Source organism: Anabrus simplex, chromosome 5, assembly GCF_040414725.1.
Source record: "Anabrus simplex isolate iqAnaSimp1 chromosome 5, ASM4041472v1, whole genome shotgun sequence".
NCBI classification, from domain to species: Eukaryota; Metazoa; Arthropoda; class Insecta; order Orthoptera; family Tettigoniidae; genus Anabrus; species Anabrus simplex.
This window is the reverse complement of record NC_090269.1, coordinates 63,232,716-63,249,912: the sequence shown is the minus strand read 5'-3', so window position 1 is coordinate 63,249,912 and position 17,197 is coordinate 63,232,716. Positions and strand designations below refer to the sequence as shown.

Below are 17,197 nucleotides of genomic sequence, written 5' to 3'. Positions count from 1 at the left end.
TGAGTGAAATTGTAGTTTAGGGGAAGGCCTAAAATTTAATTTTCAAATATTTATGTTATTAATGGCCCTATAGATAAATGCTAAACAACTAATGCTAAATAGAATTAAATTTCCTATCATTTATGTCATACATTTTTACCGTACCGGCTGAGATTAAAAAAAATCGTGAATGTCTATTTTTGTTGCTAAGTCTACATATACAACCTGTGACAATGAATTTCGGTGAATAGTCCTGTATTATCAACATAGATAAACAATGCACGACAGTGACCTTACTGTCCTTCGAAATAGTCCCCTCCCAATATGATGCACTGCTGAGATCGGCGATACATGTCCTGGAAACTTTGCAAGAAGGCTTCCTTTGGGATGGTGTTCAAAAGCCTCGTAACCTTTTCCGATAGTCGAGGCATTATCCACAAGGAATTTCTACCTGAGGGAACTACGTTGAATGCTGCACGGTACATTGAAATTTTGACCCGTTTCATGAAACGTCTACGCAGGGTACGACACCAGTACGCACAAAAAGGTTCATGGTTTTCTGTCCATGACAACGCTCGCCCACACAGCCAATATCGTCGAACTGTTGATGGCAAAAAAGAGGGTGGTGCAACTTGAACATCCCCCATACTCGCTAGATCTCAATCCTCCAGACTTATTCTTATTCCCACTACTCAAACTCTCTTTGAAAGGAAAGATTTGAAGATATTCCTGTTCCATAATCGCCATAAGACCTATCTATGTCGCTGCGACGTAAAGCCAATTGCAAAAAAAATCTTTCTTTCTTTCTTTCTTTCTTAGACCATTTACCGTCCAGGGTTGGCTTTTCCCTCTGACTCAGCGAGGGACCCCACCTCTACCGCCTCAAGGGCAGTGTCCTGGAGCGTGAGACGTTAGATCCGAGATAATACTGGGGTGGAGGACCAGTACCTTGCTCAGGCGACCTCACCTGCTATGCTGAACAGGGGCCTTGTGGGAGGTAGGAAGGTTGGAAGAGGAAAAGAAGCGGCCGTGGCCTTAAGTTAGGTACCATCCCGGCATTTTCCTGGAGAAGTGGGAAACCACGGAAAACCACTTCGAGGATGGATGAGGTGTGAATCGAAAATCCGCTGTACTCAGTTGACCTCCCGAGGCTGAGTGGACCCCGTTCCAGTCCTCGTAACACTTTTCAAATTTCGTGGCAGAGCCGGGAATCGAACCCGGGCCTTCGGAGGTGGCAGCTAATAACACTAACTACTACACCACAGAGGCGGAGTACTCCAATTCTTTGAGTTTTGAGTTATATTTTCTAGAAAGTTAGCCACTCGTTCATCCAGTCCAGTAGCCCACATGCTGAACAGGGGCATAGCTTTTTTTTTTGCTAGGGGCTTTACGTCGCACCGACACAGATAGGTCTTATGGCGACGATGGGATAGGAAAGGCCTAGGAGTTGGAAGGAAGCGGCCTAGGCCTTAATTAAGGTACAGCCCCAGCATTTGCCTGGTGTGAAAATGGGAAACCACGGAAAACCATTTTCAGGGCTGCCGATAGTGGGATTCGAACCTACTATCTCCCGGATGCAAGCTCACAGCCGCGCGCCTCTACACGCACGGCCAACTCGCCCGGTCAGGGGCATAGCAGACCCCAGTGATCTACTGTATCAATCGCCTTGGACAGATCAGTAGCGATAGTCCATTTGACCTCCCGAATCTAATATATGTCAAATAAACCTTCATTTCAGTGAAATATAAAAGAAATGTAGGGACTAATTAAAAGCAAAATCCTATAATTTATTATTTGTTTACTGAAGTCTGAAGTTCCTAATAATAATGCATAATCATTTGAAATTGTTTAGTTGGTAAGACACAATAGTTATGATGATTCTGTTTGTAAATTAAAGTTATTTTAATAATTTGTAATTTTAATGTAGGCATAAATAGTTGTAAATAGTACACTGAACTGGGTAAATGTAAAAGGAGACCACCTAGCCTTAATAAATAAATCATTAATCAACCAATCATTCAGTTAGTCAATTAATCGATCAAGTATATAAACCACAATCAATATTTGTCTAGGAATCAGTAACCGCCCTGCACTCTACGTCCGTTTGTGCCTCCATCTATCGGTTCGTTCCGAACTATGTGATGTTCGCTGGCTTTGTGGGTTGTGTATCAAGTGATTCGGGGTTGGCCCATACTAACTAACCCCATGGCACTACAGCCCTTGAAGGGCCTTGGCGTACCAAGCGACCGCTGTTCAGCCCAAGGCCTGCAGATTACGAGATGTCGTCTGGTCAGTACGACGAATCCTCTCGGCCGTTATTCTTGGCTTTCTAGACCGGGGCCGCTATCTCACCGTCAGATAGCTGCTCATTTCTAATTACGTAGGATGAGTGGACCTCGAACCAGCCTTCAGATCCAGGTAAAAATCCCTGACCTGGCCGGGAATCGAACCCGGGGCCTTCGGGTAAGAGGCAGGCACGCTACCCCTACATCACGGGGCCAACATACATGATGTAAAGGTTTATAAAAATATAGCCATTGCTTTTCCAAGCAGGAATCGTCACGTGAACTTTAGGTCCCAACCCCGAATGGATTTCAAGGAGAGGCCTGACCCTGCGTCCAACCGATTTCAAGGCACTTCAATATATATGTTGGGGCTGGGGGGGGGGGCACTGAACAGTAACACGTGTATAAGGTCAATACGCTTTCGTTTACGAAAAAAATGATGTCAAATGTCATGATGCAGGATCCCCTTCGGACCAAATGGAGATGATAGAACATTAAAAGGCGAATAAATTTTGCTTAAACATGTCAGGTCCGCAACTTAATAATTTCCGAAAAAATTGATGAATCCCCGTTTCCAATGCAATGCATATATACTTGGAGAGTTACACCGCAATCAACCGGAGATGTGGCTGAATAGTCACCGAGATTGTCTGCAAACCTCGACGACGTGAGTTCGAGTTTCTTCGCAGATATATTTCTTGTACAAAACAAATTAATATTTGAAGGAACGAGAATATAAAAATGCGAACAAAAATATTACTCAAATTGCATTACACTTTATTTTTTACCTGAAATTAATATACGCCTAAACGTTCCCACAGTTACTGCACACACACACACACTCTCTCTCTCTCTCTCTCTCTCTCTCCTTCCACTTTTGTCCCACTAACGCATCTTCTTCTATAACGCATTTTAACCATGACATCTCTCGATTGATTGAATGGAGCGCAAATCATAACCTCCCATTAAATGTGGCTAAGACCCAGCTTATTTTCCATAGGTTACACAAAACTCCTGAAAACTATTGACCTCAAATCCCTCCCAGCAATAAAATTTCTAGAGACAGATATTCATTATAGTGACACCGCTAACAATCTAGGTCTAATTTTCGACAGAACCTTATCCTGGTCTGATCATACGTCAAATGTAATCCGAAAAGTTGTGTCATCCATGCATATTTTGAAACGTAACGTGTCATGTACACCACCTTTCATGCGAAAACTACTTGTTCAAAGTCTTATATTTCCAATAATTGACTATGGTTCAGTCGTATACAACGACTTATCTGAAACTTTGAACATAAAACTACAGAGGGTACAAAACGCATGTGTTCGTTACGTTACAAATGCCAGGCGTGATGAACACATAACACCCTATTACATACAGCTACAATGGTTGAAACTCCATGAACGTCGGGAAATCTCAGTAGCTGTTGCTACGCAGAAAATTCTCAAACTGAAGACACCATCCTACCTTTATAATGCATTTAAACCTATGGAGTCGGTACATAACAGAGAGAATAGATTTACAAAAGCCACCCTTCAAATTCCCCTTCATCGTACCACTAAATTTAACAAATCCTTTGTTTGCACTGCATCACGTATCTTCAACGTCTTTAATCTTCACCGTTTCGCAAGTAACACTAACTGTACCCAACTAAAGCAGTTCTTAACATCTGTCTTTCTGGAGGAGTACGCAAGAGGCTGAGATCAGGCATTCTTGTGTCGAACAATCAGGAATATGTATATTTCGAAGAAAATTGTTTCTCTGCTTTAGCTTTATATTCTTTAAACCCATGTAGTCCAGAATAACAGAAGGGCTTAATGATTTACTTTCTTACTTATTATATAATGTATGTCTTAACCTTACTGGATTTGGTATCTGTATTTTCATTTTTTTTTAAGTTTCTTGTTTAGTTTAATACTTTAATATTATAAAAATATAGTTACTGTTTTCATAAATCTGCATTGTATTATAAGAAGACGCTGCATAAAGGGGCTTTTCAGTCTCAGTGGCATGTAAATCATGATCAATAAATTCAATTCAATTCAAATTCTCTCTCTATCTATCTATTTATCTATCTATCTATCTATGATAGTATCTCTTAAACACGAGTTACTGTTGAGTGTCCCCCACCGGATGCATTGAAGCTCCTGGAAATCGGTTGGACGTAGGATCTGGCCTGTCCTTGTTAGTGCAATAGATTTATTCCGTATAAAGATAAAATGCATCTGGTAAAGGTCAGTGTGTTACATGTCATATTTGTAACGGTATCTGCGTGCCCATTGCACTACGTAACTAATCTGCGGAGACGACATGGTGTCCACCTTATCAATGTCGTGAAAAAGAAGAGTATGGGCAGGACGTAGGTAAATGTCACGTCATGAACAAATAACCCAGATATTTTCTGTACATCTTTGTTTACTAAATTTTGAATGGATTACGAAATTGACATCGAAAACTTTCAGGAAATTGATCTCTGATTAGGTCAAAATATATCCCGCGGCTTGCCGTAAGTAGAGAAATGCCTGGGAGAACATTACCGATTTTAAATAAACACCAAAGCCACTTTTGTGGTTTCTGGGTACGCACGACTCTCTATTCTCGAATGTCCCAGGTCCGATTCCTACTGGATTGGAGATACTGGGCTTCGTAAGGACAATTGAGACGAGGTTCATTGAAATGCCAGTCCTCGGCCATCGTTTAAATAGAGCTCCACGATTCCTTACTCTAATTCTAGACAAATCCTACCCCTTCCAAATCATACTCAATCCCTTCCTGGTTTGCATCCCTGAAGATAGTCGTTCGAACTGGCGAAGGGCCAACTGTTCACCGCAGTTGCATCCAGATTGAGTACGTCCGGCTCCAGTATTCTAGCTGACTACGACTGAGCTTCAACGATGACTGTGGGGATCAGTAAAATCCCGAGGGTAAATGACAATAATTTAAAAATAAGAATAAACATCAACACTTTTCAGTGTTCCCAAAGATATTCAGGGATGCCTAATCACTACTGTAGTGATTTGGAGCAATAGCGCTGTCTCTCTCTTTCCCCACGCCTGTCTCGCTCGCTCCCCCTGTCTCCCTCTTCCTCGCTTGCTCCGTAGCGCTCCAAATCCGAGCCGAGTTGAGCCGAGCTTAGCCGAATAACCCAGAGACGAAGCGTTGGTCCGAGCCGAGCCGAGCCGAGCCGAGCCGAGCGGGACCGATGCACTGTGCACAGGAACTCTGCGCCGCTACTTGCACGCGTGAGATTTCGGGCGTTTGAGAGGCCCTCCACTAGACGCTCTTTGACAAATTATTCAAATTTAGAAAGCTGTAACTTGAGTCCTGAACATCTCTGAAGTCAGTAGCGGCTGGTGGGCATCTGACTGAAATATGTGCACACCTAAGCACACAATGATGGAGAGCACTCAGGACTTGAACTGCCCACAGGGTTAATTTTCCTTCCTATTCAGACCTTTCTTCAAGCTCGACAGCGTTCGGTGGTCCTAGATTCCTACAGCAAACTTCCTATTATTGGGTTGTGGATTATCCGGTTTGCGGGTTATCCGTGCACCCCTGAAGTCAATGTCACGGAATTTTGAATACGTGTGAACTGAGCGCTTGAAATTCGACCGCGTTCTCGACTGCAAGTGCGCTGGCGGCATGCTTTCTTCGCGAACTGAACACTAAACAACGTGCTGTATAGCAGTTCTTTGTTGGTGTTCTGTGATAGCAGTCATGGCTGCAAAGCGAAAGAAAGTGCTTTTAACTTTAAAACAAAGGTTTGAATTAATTGAAAGGTTCGAGAAGTAGAATCAGTAAAGAAATTAGAGAATGATTATGGGATTGAGATTTTGTATACTTTTCCGGTGTTTTACCAACAATAGACTTTGTAAGTAATTTTTATACTAGCCTACTTTATTGAAACAAGTAGTTGTTGAATGTGTTAATTGTTCAACAATATTGCATTTCCAAACAATATTATATGTTCTGTATAATTAAACGTTTCATTGTGCATTAAAATGCTCAAGGGCCCTGTTCAGCATAGCAGGTGAGGCCGCCTGGGCGAGGTACTGGTCCTCCCCCAAGTTGTATCCCCCGACCCAAAGTCTCACATTCCGGGACACTGCCCTTGAAGCAGTAGAGGTGGTATTCCTCGCTAAGTCTGAGGGAAAACCGAACCTGGAGGGTAAACAGATTAATAATAATAATAATAATAATAATAATAATAATAATAATAATAATAATAATAATAATAATAATAATAATAATTTCGTGTGGCTATTTCTAGCCGGGTGCAGCCCTTGTAAGGCAGACCCTCCGAACAGGGTGGGCGGCATCTGCCATTTGTAGGTAACTGGCGTGTTATTGTGGTGGAGGATAGTGTTAATGAGTGGTGTGTGAGTTGCAGGGATGTTGGGGATGGCACAAACACCCAGCCCCCGAGACATTGGAATTAACAAATGAAGGTTAACATCCCCGACCCGGCCGGGAATCGAACCCGGGACCCTCTGAACCGAAGGACAGTACGCTGACCATTCAGTCAACGAGTCGGACGGTTAACAGATTAAAAAAGATTAAAATGCTCAAAATCGTATTATCCGTTGTTTCAGTTATTCGTGAGAATTTGCGCAGTGATTAGCACGGATAATCGAGAGTTTGCTGTATATCATTTGCGGTAGGAGATCTGAACGGTATTATGTCGAGCAGGAACGAGGTGTGTGGTAGGTAGGAGGGATCCTTGCCGATAAGGGAGAGCGCACGCTACGTTTAATGCGAGTGCGTCCGCCTATAAAAGTGTGTATCATGTGTAAGCGCCGCCTGAAACTACTTTTCTATTATTTTATTGTTACTAAGTAAGATCTCTTCAGATCCGTTAAGGAAAGCTGGAAACCGCCCTGGATAGAGGCATCTCATCAAGGCTGCAACAGAGAAATGATATAGAGTTATGAGGTCTCGACGCTCAGCAATGAGCAAAACGACTAATGAATGAATGAATGAATGAATGAATGAATGAATGAAGATCCCTCTTATTAGGGACAGTACATTATTTTATTGTTTTATAAGTTTCTGTATGTCGCCGTGCGTTAAAAAAATTGGCACAGTTATAATATTGATAACATAATAATTGATAACAAATTAAAGTATTGTTCGTACAAAGCTTAGAGTACTATAAATATCATTTGTCTAAAATATTCTACAAGGATACAAATATTGATTAATATCTATATATATAAAATAAGAGTTTTGTCTGTACATTGCTCAGAATTTGAAAATTATGGTATTTCTGTATCTGTCATGTCCATAGTAACAAGAAAATGCACTTTTTACTTTTCCGTAATTTCTGTCTGTCTGTATGTATGTACACGCATCACGAGAAAACGGTTGAAGAGAATTTAATGAAAATCGGTATGTGAAGTCAGGGCATGAGCCTCTACAACCTAGGCTATAAATCATTTTACTCACGCTAAGTGAAATGGTAGTTTAGGGGAAGGCCTAAAATTGAATTCTCAACTATTTATGTTATAGTGGTCTAATGAAAAACGGTATGTGAAGTCGGGGGATGAGCCTCTACAATCTAGGCTATCAATAATTGTATTCACGCTGAGTAAAATGGTAGTTTAGGGGAAGGCCTAAAATATAATTCTCAAATATTATTATTAGTAGTCCTATCTTGATGAAAATTGGTATGCAAAGTCAGGAAATAAGTCGCTATAGTCTAGGCTGTAACTTATTTTATTCACGCTGAGTGAAATGGTAGTTTAGGGGAAGGCCTAAAATGTAATTCTCAAATATTTCGTATTAGAGGTGTAATCGATGAAAGCTACATAACTAGGGTTACATAGTATTAGATTTCCTATTATTCATGTCTTATATATTGTTACCGTACTGGCTATGATCACAAAGATATTTATGAATTTGGATTTTTGTTACTAAGTCCATATCAGCGCCGAGTAACCAGAAAATGGGTAAACAGTATTTAATGAAAATCGGTATGTAAAGTCGGAGAATAAGAAACTACAGTTTAGGGTATGGTATAAAATATTTTACAAATCACAGAGTCGAAAGAAAACTAAATGTGAAGGCCTACAATATAGAAAGCTCATAACATTGATCAACAATAACATTACATTGACCATTGTTTGTCGTGATGTGCTTTGTGTCATCTGTTGCCCCTCATCTCCGGTAGATAGGATTACTGCTGCGTACAGAGTATTTTTATTTGATTTACGTCGCACCGACATAGATAGGTTTTATGGCGACGATGGGATAGGAAAGGGCTAGGAGTGCCTTAGGCCTTAATTAAGGTACAGGCCCAGCATTTGACTGGTGTGAAAGTGGGAAACCACGGAATACCATCATCAGCGCTGCCGACAATGGGGTTCGAATCCACTATCTCTCGGATGCTAGCTCACAGCTGCGCACCGCTAACCACACGCTCAACTCGCCCAGTCGTACAGAGTGTAACAGCCTGCCTGAATATTGATAGGAAGTAGCTGTGGAGTTAGATAACTTTCTTCTTTAGCATGCCATTCCCCTGGTTTATAAATTTTCTGATACTACTGGTACGTAACACACTGGATCATGATAGCATTCGGGCTATTCAATCCCTACTCTGAGGCACTGATTGGAATGAACAGTGTGCATATTTAGCGGAATAATGGCAGATGAGTGTTCATGGCAATCTGCGACCTGGTCATCCCAGCTCTGGAACTTTGGACTATTAGATTGGCACCGCAATCTAACCGCAGCACTGTTCGTTAAAAGTGATAAAACGTGCGGCTTTCCATTTGATCGAGTATTTTATATGATAGCATTGCTTTTAATCGCTACATTCATACTTACGTTTTTGTAATGACCTATGTTGATTTCAGGTTAAGAAAACCACAAAATCAGTCTTTCTGAGAATCCCGTAGCGAAGCACGGGTACATCAGCTAGTATATATATATACAGAATCGTACATCTAGATATTAAACCTAAAAACAATTCCATCTAAACAGCAAGAGCATTACATTTTTTCCCTACATAATTCTTAATATTTATTTTGAATGTATTGAAATTCTGACAAGGTTTTAGCGATTCAAGAATAAAATAAGAGGCTGTTGTATCCCTAGCCTATGCAATACACCATTAATTCCCTACTTCACAGTCTTTATGCTTGGAACATGTGGGTAAGGTTTCCGGATTAAATTGAACAATTATTGACGAATTTGAGTTTTATATTAGCCCGAACTATTTTATGTTTAATTCTGAAGTCAAGTGTTAATAAAATATATGTATTAGATAACCTACCGGAGGAATGGCTGTTGATGAGTACAGTACTCGTCTGGACATTAAGAATGGAAAATATAAAGTGCTCTGAGTGCCATACAACATTAGTGTACTGCAGATGAATAATTGCTTAGAAAATACATTTTAAGTTGGATTCAGAGTCTTTTCAGTACACCTATAGTAGATACTATTTTTACTCTTCATAAATTGCAGATGGTAGTCCCAGTCTGTTTAGGTCATAAAATCACCTACACACGAGAGCTGATAAATATTGGCATTCGGACATTCGTAGGAGATCGGACATGCGCAAAAGAGATATGGGAGCGGTCAGGTGCCCTCTCAGCACTGAGTTCTGTGGTTCAAATCTCATGTGAGATTTGTGATGGACAAAGCGGAGGCGGGACAGGTTTTCCTCCGGGTACTCCGGTTTGTCCTTTCATCTTTCATTCTAGCAGCACACTCCATTATAATTTAATTTCATCTGTCGATGTGTGGCGTGCATGTGACGGGCATCCAGTTGGGAGTGTTGTTGCTGTGTGGCGTTGAAGTGAAGGATGTCTATTTCACCGCTCTAAAGCTTGTTTTCAAAGGTCATCGGCGTTCCTGGATTAAAATTCAGGGCGCCCATGACAAAAGTGCAACAGAATATTATCGAGGATTACGTGAAGCCTGTGGCGAGAATGCATTACCGCAGGGCCTCTCAAACGCCCAAAATCTCACGCGTGCGAAGTGAGGTGAAAAGTTCCTCTGCACAGTGCATCGGTCCCACTCGGCTCTGCTCGGACCAACGCTTCGTCTCTGGGCTGCTCGGCTAAGCTCGGCTCAACTCAGCTCGGATTTGGAGCGCTACGGAGCAAGTGAGAAAGAGGGAGACAGGCGGAGCGAGCGAGACAGGCGTGAGGAAAGACAGCGCTATTGCTTCAAATCGAGGAGGGGGGGTCTGCACTCTGGTCAACCAAGCGAAGTAGTATTTTGCACCGCGCACAGTGCATGCACCCTGAGAGGCTCTGCATTACCGTATAGGACGGTCGCACGATGGGTCAAGGTGTTTCGTGCGGGTCGGAATGAGACTGCGATTTTGCACCGCACAGGTCGGCCATCCATTCCGCAAGATCAGATTGACATCGTATCCGCAGACCATCGGTGAACTGTCCGGAAATTATACGTAGAGGTTGGTCTCAGTCATCAAACGGTGTGACACATACTGACGAAATGTCTTAACATAAGGAAAATTGCGGCCCGTTGGGTGCCACATCAACTTACCGACGTACAGGAAGGCACCGATATGCACTGGCTGGTATCCACCTGAACGGATACCGCAACGAAGCAGACGTATTTCTACAGCGTATTGTCATTGACGAGACCTGGCCACGAGCCTACGAACTTGAATTAGAGCGTCAATCGAATGAATGGCATCGTTCACGTTCGCCACGTCGACAGAAATTTCGACAGGAACCCAGTCTGTGAAGCATACGAGTACAGGGTGTTATTCTTACGCATGTCGTGCCTGAGGGACAAACTGTCACCAGTGACTGCTACTACCACCGATTTCTGGAGCGACATCTGCGTTCGGCTATGCGGCGCAAACGTCCACATTTATTGCGTGTTGCATGACAACAAACGTTGTCATGTCGCAAACAATGCCAAGCTCTTATTGCAACGATGGCATTGGGAGTTCTTGGAACACCCTCCGTACTCGCCAGACGTGAGCTCTTGTAACTTCGACCTGTTTCCGAAGTTGAAGGAACCTCTCGGAAGCCGCAGATTTCCTGATGTGGCATCTGTACTCCACGCAGAAGGGAGCTCCGCTGCTGCCATCAACAGAGAACGCCTTGCTAACGGTCCCCTACGGCTTCCCAGCATTTTTCAAAAGATAATACACTTTGCGAGTGACTTCATTGAAGAAATGTAATGAAATTTTACTTGTTAGTTCATTAAATATTGCGTTCTATCAATATTGCCACTACTTTATTTACAGCCCTCGTATTGAATACTATCTACTTGTTTTACAAATTTATCATTAAAAATCGGAATATTACTAGGCCCTAGAAATAAATCTCCAGCTGTCCGGAAAAGTATAAAAACAGTTTGAGTTGATTGCGAGATAATTACAATTTAACCATTGAGTTAATATAGACCTACAGATGCCATTGCTCATTTTATGCAGTACACTATCTTGATTTTCTCTTGAGTAAAAAATGGCCACTATCATCTCCGAACAGAAGCAGATTACCTTCAAGATAAAGATAAAAAATGGCATTAACACAAATGACAATACAGGACCCAGCATAGAACCCTGAGGTACGCCATACTTGACTGAGAATAGAGAATTGTTAGTACCAATGATATAAACAAATTGATTTCTATTATTTAAATAATTGTCTGTGCTATTCCTCTCACTCCAGCCATCTCCAATTTTACAATTAACAAATTATGACTAATTGTGTCAAAAGCATATTCATGTGAAATCAATCACTACTGATCTGAATTTAGGGCAGTCACCTAGGTGGCAGATTCCTTATTGTTTTTCTAGGCTTTTCTTAAATGATTGCAAATAAATTTATTGAACATCTCCCTTGGTAATTTATACCAATCCCTAACTCTCCTTCCTATAAACGAATGTTTGTCCCAATTTGATCTCTTAAATTCCAACCTTGTCTTCATATTGTGATATTAGTCGAGCAGCTCGTCTCCTTTCTCCCAAGTTTTCCCAGCCCAAAGGTTGCAATATTTTTGTAACGCTACTCTTTTGTTGGAGGTCACGCAGAACAAATCGAGCTGCTTTTCTTTGGATTCTTTTTCCAATTCTTGAATCAAGTAAGATTTGCACAAGTCAATGAAAAGACCTCCAGGACCAAGACCAGAGTCCAGAGTTTCTTGAAATGCATGCACTACATCAACCACAGCTGCAGTTGTGCTTGACTTCTCCAGAAACCCATACTGTTTATTGGTAAAAAATATTATATTCTAAGAATTTCAGAAGTCTTTGTTTCTACTGGCATTTCCTGTATCTTTTTCAACTCCGAAAGAATGGAGATCGGCCTGTAGTTGTCAGGTTCATCTTTACTGCTACCTTTGTATGCAGGGACTACTCTGGCTGTTTTTAGGCTATCAGCCACATATCCATTTGCTAAAGATAAGTTTGTTACTTCCACTATGGGAGTTACTAATACTTCATTGCGTTTCTTTACAAAGTGACTGCTAAAAATGTCACCATTATTAGAACTTTAATTACTTATAGGGCTCGGATGTTTAGGAAAAGTCATATATTCTTCTTTGTCTCTATTTTCTTGCCTGACAGGATTTTAGTGCAAATCACGTGATTATCGTCACAATTAAGTGATTTTTATTTGTCATATAAACGCATGTTTTATCTATTTTTGTCGTAAGGTCATATTTTGAGCTATTTTTGTAGAAACGTCATATTCTGGTCGTATTTCGGCGGTGTGACAACAGCTGTAGCTGTGCAAAATCATCTTCAACTTACCGAATGCGGACTTTGTTCAGATATTAGAACCTCAACCTCCTTTCATTTACACAAGCGTCAGTTTACATTGAATCGTACCCCAGCACACATTCCAGTATGTATAAGGAAAAGGTCTTCTATTAGTGTTAAGTTACGAAGCTTTGTTAAGGAATTTGGAGAAGAAAATTTCTACACAGACTGTCTAGTTCTATTTTGCAAGTTGTGTGAAGTGAAAGTTGTGGCTGAAAAAAGTTTTAATGTGCAACAATACTGTAACACGGCAAAATTCAGCAGCAATGTCAAACGAACACACGTAGATAATAAGAGGCAGTAATTGATTTCGATAAGGTTGTCACATATTCAGCGATGAACAGGTGTTCGGATTTTTCAAGGGAACTTCGTGAGATGGTGTCTGCAAACATTCCTTTGAACAAGGTGAACAATCTCCGTTTCAAGAATTTCCTGGAGAAATACACAATGAAATCTGTTCCTACAGAATGAACACTACGAATCGAGGACAATAGATTGTGAATAACTACTAAACACGTATATTCAGAAAATTAATATGAAAGTAAGAATAAAGTAGTTAACAAATATGTATCAAAGGAATTGCCGTTTCTATTTATAATTTATTTTAAAATGAACATAGATTGATCATTTTCTGGTCATATTTTGTAATTCTTACGTCATATTTCATCACTTTCGAGGTCATATTTCAACATTTTTGCTGTCATATTTGCTTGCTTATTTGGCTATTTTTAGATCTTAAACGTCCGAGCCCTACATCTATGCATCGTGAAATTTCCTCAGTAGCTACTGGTATAAAAATAAAGGTAAGGTAAGGGTTATTCTGCCCGAAGGCAGGTCCAAACCTCCGCAGAGGTGTTCCTGAGCCGGAGTTTACGTGCGGTAGGGTGGCCATTTCCTTTCCGCTCCTCCATTCCCTTACCCCCCACCAACAGCGCGTGGCAACCCATCCAACTCCTGACCACGCCCAATGTTGCTTAACTTCGGAGATCTCATGGTATCCGGTGTTTCAACACGGCTACGGCCACTTAAAAATAAAGAATTGCGTATATTTTTTTATTAAGGGTTGTCAATTTGTCTGTATAAGGGATCTTTTTGTTTAGATTTTCTGCAACCGAAACATAATAGGTATTAAGTTAATCAGTCAGCTATTTCATTATCTATATAACACTGACTACCATTAACGTTCAGTACTTCGATATTCTTTAAGTTATTATTGTTAGGATGCTTGCTACCCCTGATAAGTCCGGCTCCATGGCCAAATGGTTAGCGTGCTGGCCTTTGGTCACAGGGGTCCCGGGTTCGATTCCCGGCAGGGTCGGGAATTTTAACCATCATAGGTTTATTTCGCTGACACGGGGGCTGTGTGTATGTGTCGTCTTCATCATCATTATTTCATCCTCATCACGACGCGCAGGTCGCCTACGGGAATCAATTCAGAAGACCTGCACCTGGCGAGCCGAACATGTCCTCGGACACTCCTGGCACTAAAAAAGCCATACGCCATTTCATTTACCCCTGAGAACCTCATTTATAACACCCCCAGATCTTTTCTTTTTCTATGCACACGGCGTGCTTCCCTGTGTTACATTTCAGCTGAAATCATCATTAGCCGCCGATACTTACCATTGCGAGTTGTTACGAAATTCACAGGAATGGTTTCAAATTGAGACGAATTTCCCCACATGGTACAGTTCTCTGGTACCTTATTGTTGTCGAGGTATCTCTTACAGTTAATTGCGGTAGGGATCTGCACGACTTTCAGGAAGTGAATGTCACGGTATGGCATCACCGACACTACCGCACGTGTGTACACATGTGAAGGTCTGTAAGTAACCAGTTAGCATTGAAATACCAGCTATCTATCTTCTCGTACGGTAATACCGTATGATGCGGATGGAAACTGGAATTCTCTGTCCACTCGCACCAACAAATGCAGTTATTACATGTTCCTTCGCGAGAATGGAGCTCCGTCCGTGTGGAGATCATGGTGTCCGCCCAACAGTCGACCATGAGTCTTCAAAAGGCACAACATCAGGTATCAATTATTATACTGTTGCGTTATTAGTATGGCTAGGATTTTGATGATCGAAGGGTGTTTAAAAAATGACAAAATGACGGCAAAATCCCGTGAAATGATCCGAAATCTTTAAAAAATAACAACATTTAAATGAAATTTTACAATCAATTTATTAATCGAGTTGGTATAACCTATGTTTATGTTATAGACATTATAATACGCTTTTGGGCTTTTGCCATTTTAAGAAAACAAGGTGAAATTATCTACGTTTCGCAGAGAATTCTGCTCCGTGTCTTGAGAAGAAAATCTCGACTGTTCACGAGGAAGCCTTCTCCAATTGGAGGTCTCTCTCCTGGAACTTCGACTTTTTCGAGAAGTAGTGAACAAAGTCTCTTGAGTCCCCAGATTGACAAAGCTTTGTAAAGATTCTCAAGTCTCTGTAGTTATCCTCACTTAAAGTAGTTATAATATCCAATACCCACGCCTAAATGCTTCAAAATCCTCGAACATGTAAGAAAATGGCTCAAAATGTATAAAATGGTCTAATAAATTCTATAAAGTCACCAAATAATGACGTATACTTTTTTAAACGGCAAAATTTACAATAAATTAGCATTTCTACTGTACAATGTGGGGACTATGATCAGGATTTCTGTACAAATTAGCAATGTCTGTTGTGAATCAATTAAAAGATGACATGTCATCAAAATCCTAGCGCTGGTTATTAGTTCACTCTTCCCAGGGAATAACAAGATAAGTCAAGAAAGGTAATTTCTCAGGGGAAGCATTTTTTTTAAACGTAACGAAATCACCCGATTTACCAAATGTGTTTATATTACAAAGTGTTTTACGTCGCACCGGCACAGATAGGTCTTATGGCGACGATGTGATGGGAAAAGCCTGGGAGTGGGAAGGAAGCAGCCGTGGCTTTAATTAACGTGCAGCCCCAGCATTTGCTTGGTGTTAAATTAGGAAACCATGGAAAACCATCTTCAGGGCTGCCGACAGTGGGGTTCGAACCTACTATCTCCCGGATGCAAACTGCTCGCCCCAAACCGCACAGCCAACTCACCCGGTCAGCAAATGTTGTCAAACCAATCTGCGTTATATGAAGCAGCTTTTTAAATAATGTTTTTGGATTAATTTTGTTTAATTCAAAATATTAATGAAGTATCTGCTTTGAACCTTGAATGAAAGTGACTTGTTCAATATTGACCGGGCATTATTTTCTGATGTGGACCTGTCAAAACCAAAGTAGTGCAAGTCGCATTCGCGCATTGTTAACTATTAATATTGAGCAGGCTTTTAACAATGGCAGCTGTGTAAATTCGCTACCAATAATTCATTTACAAGAAAATAATGTCCGCATCCACAATACCAACAGAAAATATATACACACAAGACAAACTGACTTACCTGGTTGAATCCTCTTATTAACAATATTCAGAATATTAACAAAATAACTCAAATTATCTGGTTCTTACCGGTGATTGTGTTCTTAAATAATCTGGGAGTACAATTTAACTATTTCTTCAGTATTATGACGAAATGACTTGTCTTGTTAGTGTCGAAGGATAGAGGGCATTGACTGAAAAAAATTAAAAACTGAAAAAAAGACTTACCTGGCTTTTACCCGGGATGAGTGATGTTAAATAGGCATAGAATGCTAATGAGTAAGAGAAAGCGTGTTTAATTTAGAGATAAATAATAATTATATATCGTGTGTCCTCAACAAGCGTATGCATGTATTTTGATTTGACGCAATTTAATCTGCCTGCATGTCAGTTTCAACGTTCGGTTTTACTCTACTAGATAAACGAATCTCTGTTGGGCAATCTTCGTAGAAGTTTTAATCAGTTTTGTCAGGTAAACGATCGAAACCGTTTATTGCGACACCGCTTTTAACGTCGTATTGGATATAACGGCGAAATCTAACGGTCCCGTCTGAATCCTATATAAACACTGTATTTAAAAATCGTTTAGTACGACATAGCTTATTACGATATCTGTGTAATTATATAAAATAACACTGACTGACTGACTGACTGACTCATCATCGCCGAGCCAAAACTACTGGACATAAAGAAGGAATTCTGGGGATACATTTATATTGCAGTTGTAGGTGCTCACTAAGGGAGGATTTTTGGATATTCCTTCGCTGA

General features: G+C 40.8%; 1 protein-coding gene across 3 annotated transcripts in view; it reads left to right on the top strand.

The window, feature by feature from the left end:
- The window catches only part of LOC136874383 (uncharacterized), a 260,795-nt gene that overhangs the window by 176,798 nt on the left and 66,800 nt on the right, over positions 1–17,197 (top strand). Inside the window, exon 1 of one of the 3 annotated variants that reach the window (XM_067148021.2) lies at positions 14,979–15,053. The exons of the other annotated variants lie outside the window; for them this stretch is intronic. The gene's annotated coding sequence lies outside the window, so the exon portion shown is untranslated. Of the gene's footprint in view, positions 1–14,978; positions 15,054–17,197 lie in introns of those variants that run through there. 3 annotated transcript variants of the gene reach the window in all.